The sequence below is a fragment of the Cibotium barometz genome, chromosome 33 (genome assembly GCF_041138505.1).
Source record: "Cibotium barometz isolate CiBa-2024 chromosome 33, ASM4113850v1, whole genome shotgun sequence".
NCBI classification, from domain to species: Eukaryota; Viridiplantae; Streptophyta; class Polypodiopsida; order Cyatheales; family Cibotiaceae; genus Cibotium; species Cibotium barometz.
Window position 1 is genome coordinate 26,172,940 of NC_141078.1, and position 6,697 is coordinate 26,179,636.

The window sequence follows — 6,697 nt, forward strand, 5'->3', positions numbered from 1 at the left end:
TGTATTCTCAGTCTGTGGCATCATATGTAGACCTTAAAATTGACCAAAGGTCATTTGAGGGGGTGTAAGCCTTGGTTCACGATACCGAGACACGTGTTACTGTCATTATCATATAGAGTTCCCACTGTTTTATGATGTGTTCCATTCTCTTGGTGGGAATAGAGAGTTGCCTCATAGTCCTCATGATTTTATCCACTCTCTTTTGTGTGCATGCACGGAGGATGCCCATTACCATATGATGCCTTGTCTGGAGGGTTACAAAGTTTCATCACACCATGCCACCAGACCAATTAAACATCATCTGATGGTGATGAAACTTTGCAAACATGGGGGAGGGGACCCATCCACATGATTGCAAAGTTTCATCACCATCGGACACTGTTTGATTGGTTAGGTGTAGTGCCTAGTGTGCATTTTTCAAGTCTCTTAATGCTCGAGCCGCTTGAAAAATCTCACTCTTCCCCATGCCATCATATCCAAACATGAAACTTTGCAAGCATGTGCGGAGAGACCCCAGCCACATGCTTGCAAAGTTTCATCACCATTGAACGATGTTTGATTAGTCTAGTAAAGCCCAGTGCACATTTTTCAAGTCTTTCAGAGGAGTGGCCTTAAAAAATCCCGCTCTTCCCCATGCTATCATGCCCAAACATCGTCCGATGTGGTGATGAAACTTTGAAAGCAAGTGGGGGAGCGAGGCCTTACCCACATGCTTGTAAAGTTTCATCACCACTCAAAAATGATGTTCAATTGGTCGGTAGCGCCCAATGCACATTTTTCAAGTCTCTCCTAGAGCTTGAGAGGCCTTGAAAAATCTTGCTCTTCTCCATGCCAGCATACCCAAACATCATCCACAATGGTGATGAAACATTGTAACCATGTGGGAGGGGGGGGCATCCATATGCAAAGTTTCATCACTATCGGACGATATTTGATCATCCGATAGCCACCCACCAGTGCATATTTGTCAAGTCTCTCAGTGCTCAAGATGCCTTGAAAACTCTCGCTCTTTTCCATACCATTATAACCACGGTGATAAAACTTTGTAAATATGTGCCACCCACATGTGTCATCACCATTATACGATATTTGATTAGTCTGGTAGTTCCCAGTGCACATTTTTCAAGTCTCTCAATGCTCTAGAGGCCTTGAAAAATCCCACTCTTCCCCATGCCAGCATACCTAAACATCACCAAATGGTGATAATACATGGCAAGCGTGTGGGGAGACCTCACCCACACGCTTGTAAAGTTTCATCACCATCGGATGATGTTCAGTTGGTCTAGTAGCACCCCGTGCATGTTTTTTTAGCGTTTCAGTGCTCGAGAGGCCTTGAAAAATCTTGTCTTCCCCATGCATGTTTTTTTAGCATTTCAGTGCTCGAGAGGCCTTGAAAAATCTTGTCTTCCCCATGCTATCATACCCAAAAATTGATGGTGAGATGAAGATTTGCAAGCATGTGGGGGGGACCCCCCACTGCTTGTAAAGTGTCATTACCATCGGACGATGCTTGATTGGTATGGTAGCACCTAGTGTGCTGTTAGATATCCGTAACACCGCTACGGGTGTTACCACAGGAGGGGACGACCTCTGGCTCACCACCCAGCCATAGAAGAAGAATGAGGATTGCCCCTCATCCCCTAGGCTATATAGTGTGTGGCCTGCCGTCCACACTAGCGTGGTCGCCCATGACTCTGCATGGGCGTCCTCTCCCACTGAACCCCGGATATGGCCATCTGGTCTGCTGCTGTCGGTCTCACAGGCATTACAGCCTACGTGACATTACCCCCCCTTAAGAAGAGTTTTCATCCTTGAAAACAAACTGGGGAAACCTTTTGGAAATTGCACTACGGCGTTCCCAGGTAGCTACCTCCTCATCCCTGTCTGTCCATTTAACAAGTACCTCCTAGTACACTTTATGTCGGGTTTGTCTGTCACGATACTCGAGAATCTTTTTAGGTTCATGTGGTATCTTTGGTGGCTCTATCAAGTCCACCAAAATCTCTAGAGAAACTGCGTTCTCTAACCCGTGAACTGATTTCTTCAGTTTATTGACATGGAAGATATGATGGACTTGAGAACTCTCCGGTAACTCAAGTTTATATGCTACGTCCCCAATATTCTTAAGGATTTTAAAAGGACAACAATATCTCAAAGACATCACACTTTCCCGTTTTCATGGTTTCTAACTGCGCAGGAACCTTGAGGAATACAAAGTCACCTTCTGCAAAGGTCACCTTTCTACGTCCTTTATCCGCATAAGTTTTAGCGCGATCCTGAGCGCTATGAATGCTCTCACATGCGGCTCTGAGCATATCATTCATATCTTCAAGGAAATCCTTGACAGATTGAATCTTCTCCTTTTCTAGGCCTACAGCCATCGGAGATCTCGACTGGAATCCATACATTAACATGAATGGTGTAAATCAGTCTCACTGAGTGTTTGGAGCTGTTATAGGTAAACTCCAATAAGGGCAAGTACTCTTCCCAATTAGATTGCTTCTTACTAACATAAGAATGCAACATATCCTCTAGAATTTGGTTAACTCTTTTGGTTTGACCATCAGACTCCAGATGATCTGCCGTACTCATACTCAGAGTAGTATCCAACTTTTTGAAGACTTCCCTCCAAAAATGACTGTTGAACTTTCTATCTCTATCCGACACTATATCTGCGGGGAAGCCATATAGCTTGTAGAGATGTTCAATAAAGAGTTTTGCCAACTCTGGCATTTTTTACCGTTTTCTTGGTGGCAATAAATTTTGCCATTTTGGTTAACCTATCCACCACCACCTAGACCGAGTCATTCCCTCGACTTGTCGTGGGTAAACCGGTGATGAAATCCATGGAAATGCTTTCCCATTTTCTTGAGGAATGCTTAAAGGATGGAGCAAGCCCCCAACCTTTAGCCTTTCATGCTTATTGACCTGACACTTATTGCATTGCAGCACATAAGTCTGGATGTCCTTGAACAAACTAGGCCAATAAAATTGTCGTTTGACTAGTGCATAGGTCTTTTGTATCTCGGATGACCAGCACTTGGACTATCGTGACTTTCTCTAAGAATGCATGCTCGAAAGTCACCAATAGTTGGTACACACACCCTACCCTTGTAGAGTAAGTACCTGTCGTCAATGGAGTAGTTAGCATACTTCTCCCCCCGATGAAGTTTAGCATCATCCTTTGAAATCGTGTCGGAAAACAAAGGTGATGAAGGGCCTACGTCTGAGCTCTCCGGCTCAAAACTATACCCCGAAGACTCAGCTAGCCTCTCTGGACTAACTCTTGCTTCGCTACCCGTCGCACCTATGGCTAGTCTCTCCGGACTAGCATTACGTGCCGGCAAGGAAGGTGGGCGCGGCTGTGACAAAGTGCATACGCGTATAGCACGCCAGACCTCTGTAAAGACAGGATCATGCTCACACAAGCCACGGAGTGATTCAAGAACTCATTCTTGAAAACCGTAAAGCTTAACTCATTAATTTGTGGCATGCGGCTAAGCGCATCCGCCACAACATTATATGTACCCCTTTGGTAGCGAATCTGAAGGTCAACTCTTGTAGGAGCTCCGCCCACCGAGCTTTCCGACCTTTCAACTTGTTTTGACTCGAAAGCCATGTCAGGCTTTCGTGATCCATATGTACTTCAAAAGTGGCACCAGATAAATAGTGTCTCCACTTTTTAAGTGCATGTACGATGGCCAGTAACTCTCGCTCGTAAGCCGAGTAGTTATGCTGAGCCCTATCTAATTTCTTGCTCTCAAATGCAACAAGGCGTCCCCTTTGCAAAAGCACGGCTCTAATGGCCTCACCACTAACGTCTGTCTCCAAGACAAACGGCTCAGTAGGGTCAACTATAGTCAAAACAGGTGCAACTGTTATGGCTACCTTAAGTTTTTCGAAGCTTCTTTGTTGATCTCCCTTTCAACATATATTCTTTGTTTTTGTGTTCAATTGATCCGTTAACGGGATTGCGATCTTCGCGTAGTCCTTTACATACTGTCGGAAAAACCCGGCATGCCAAGAAAAATCTGCAGTTCTTCGAGATTTTTCGGGGCTAGCCACTTGAGAATAGCTTCCACTTTCTCAGGTTCCATCCGCGTACCATGGGCGGATATAATGTGGTCTAAATAGTGAATTTCTCTTTCAAAAAATTCACATTTGCTCTCCTTCGCAAATAGCTTGTGTTGTCGCAATAACTGGAACACTAATCGCAAATGTGCCAAGTGTTCTTTACGCGTTTTGCTGTACACAAGAATATCATCTAGGAAAACTACTACGAATTTTCCTAAGTATGGACGTAAAACACTGTCCATCAGCGTCATAAAAGTCGCTGGACCATTGGTTAGTCAAACGGCATAACCAAAAACTCAAAGTGACCGAATCGTGTGCTGTCTTCGCAACATCCTCGACCTTAATTCTAACCTGATGATACCCAGATCTCAGGTCTATCTTAGAGAAATATTTCAACCCATAGAGTTGATCAAACAACTCATCCATACGTGGCATAGGGTACTTATTCTTAATTGTGACTTGATTAAGAGCCCGATAATCTATGCACATGTGCATAGAACCATCTTTCTTCTTTACCAGAAGAATCGGTGATGCCCAAGGACTCGAACTAGGGTGAATAAAAGCTTTCTCTAAGTATTCGGTCAACTGCTTTTCTACCTCCTGTGCCTCGGAGTGGCTCAACCTATAAGTAGGCTTGCTTATTGGTTTGGACCGAGGCATCAATTCGATGCCATGGTCTACTTGCCTTGATGGTGGTAAACCATCTGGAAGCTCTGTAGGAAAGACATCTTGAAATTCCTGCAATAAACTTTTCAAAGCGTCTACGTACTTGGTTTTTAGAGTCTCTTTTGCCTTGGACTTTGTTGTTTCATCATCACATGCATGCCAAACAGGGTTTTCAGAAAATAGTGGGTCTCTTCCAAGGCTTTGTTTTCCATGTTTGTCTACGCAAACATTACTTTCAGTTTCAGCTACAAAAACAGAATTTACAAGAGGGTAACAAGCATATACTTGTGCTACCTGGCCGCTTGCGGACCGCGTGGCATAACTCGAGCGATGATATAAGTGGTGAAAAGGGGACACTACGGTCTCCCTGTAGGGTGATGATATTACCCCCAGACTCAAACTGTAATGTGTTGTGTAAATAATTCGAACTAGGCTAGGACCGAGGCTATACAGCCACTCCTTGCCTAAGTCAACATCTGCTCTAGCCAAATGCATGACTTGGAAGTCAAGCACGGCCTCATAGTCCTGCATGATCAAAGGGACTCTCAAGACCATGGTATTCCATACCTTTTTATCATAACCATTGGCCAAACCAATCGTATACTCATGATCACTTGCGGTCTCTTTTAATTTCAACTTCTTGACCAATGAATAGTTTCAAAAGTTATGGCTAGCCCCATCGTCTATAAAGACAGTGACTCTACGGCCACCTATGGTGCCATACATGCGCACCATGTCATGCGGACCAACACTAGGCTGCCACATAGCTGTTGTCACTAAACAAGCGTGACGCTCGTCACAATGACTCACCGTAACCTCTCTGAACTCTCCGGCACTGAGAGGTAGCGTCTGCACTGTGTGCAACTGCCTAGAGGATTTACCATCGCTCTTAGGCACCTTGCCACTAGTGCTTGCTTTTAACTTTGGGCAATCAGCCTTGTTGTGCCCCACTTCATTGCAGTTGAAGCAACGATTTTTCCTTTGTGCTTGCAAGTACTGCTCCTTTTTGTGGGTTTTAGAACTTCGTTTTTTCTTGAAGGGTCTTGGTTTTTTAGACCAACGACCCCCCTGATTCCCCTTCGTCCTCTCCCCTATTTTTTCACTACGGAAACCCTTTCTTTTAAACCCCGATCCCTTTTTTTCTTTATCCACTGATCTCCTTGCCCCATCTCGCGCACCACGACGCTTGATGTCATCATAGATTTGCGCATACTTGATGCCACGAGAGAGGTCCTTAGGCTGCAAGGGCTCTACATACTTAAGATAATCATTTGTTAGGCCTCGTTTGAAGCCCCTCAATGTTTGGAATGCATCGATTCCCTTAAACTTGAGTATGAGCTCTCTGTAGTCAGAGATGTACTGGGTGAGGGTCTTGTGTTCTATCGAACACTTGTCCCACGCATCGCAACTTCTCTCTTCTTTCTTGCCTAGCAAAAACTCCTTTCGAAACATTGTTTCGAAAGCTGCCCAAGTGGTAAGACTCATCCACCACTTGTATGCCTTGCCAGACAATAAGAAACTAGCCTCTACGGGCTGCACATGACTAGGCTGCTTACGCAGCTCATGAATGTCCGACCATTTCGCTAAGAACATATTAACAGAATCCTTGTTATGCTCTCGTTCCTCGCCGCCAAAACTAGGCAACTTAAAATCTTTAAGTAACGCCGAGGCTGCCTCTACGGCCTTGTAGGCACTGCGACCTGTCCTCCCGAGGACCACGAGTGAGGCTGTGCTTATGCGTGTCGCAAGCGAGCGTCTATCACGAGGAAGAGGAGAATATGTCGAAATAGCAGACAACACGTCTAGACGTGTGGAGATGCCCTGCAGCATCATGACAATGTCATCCTGGACCCTCTGTAAGGTCGTCAATTGCGTGTTAACATATCTAAACATCCCACTAGAGCGCTCCGTCTCTGTGAGGATGTCGGTAGGGTCAGTAAGGTACTGGTCAAAGTCG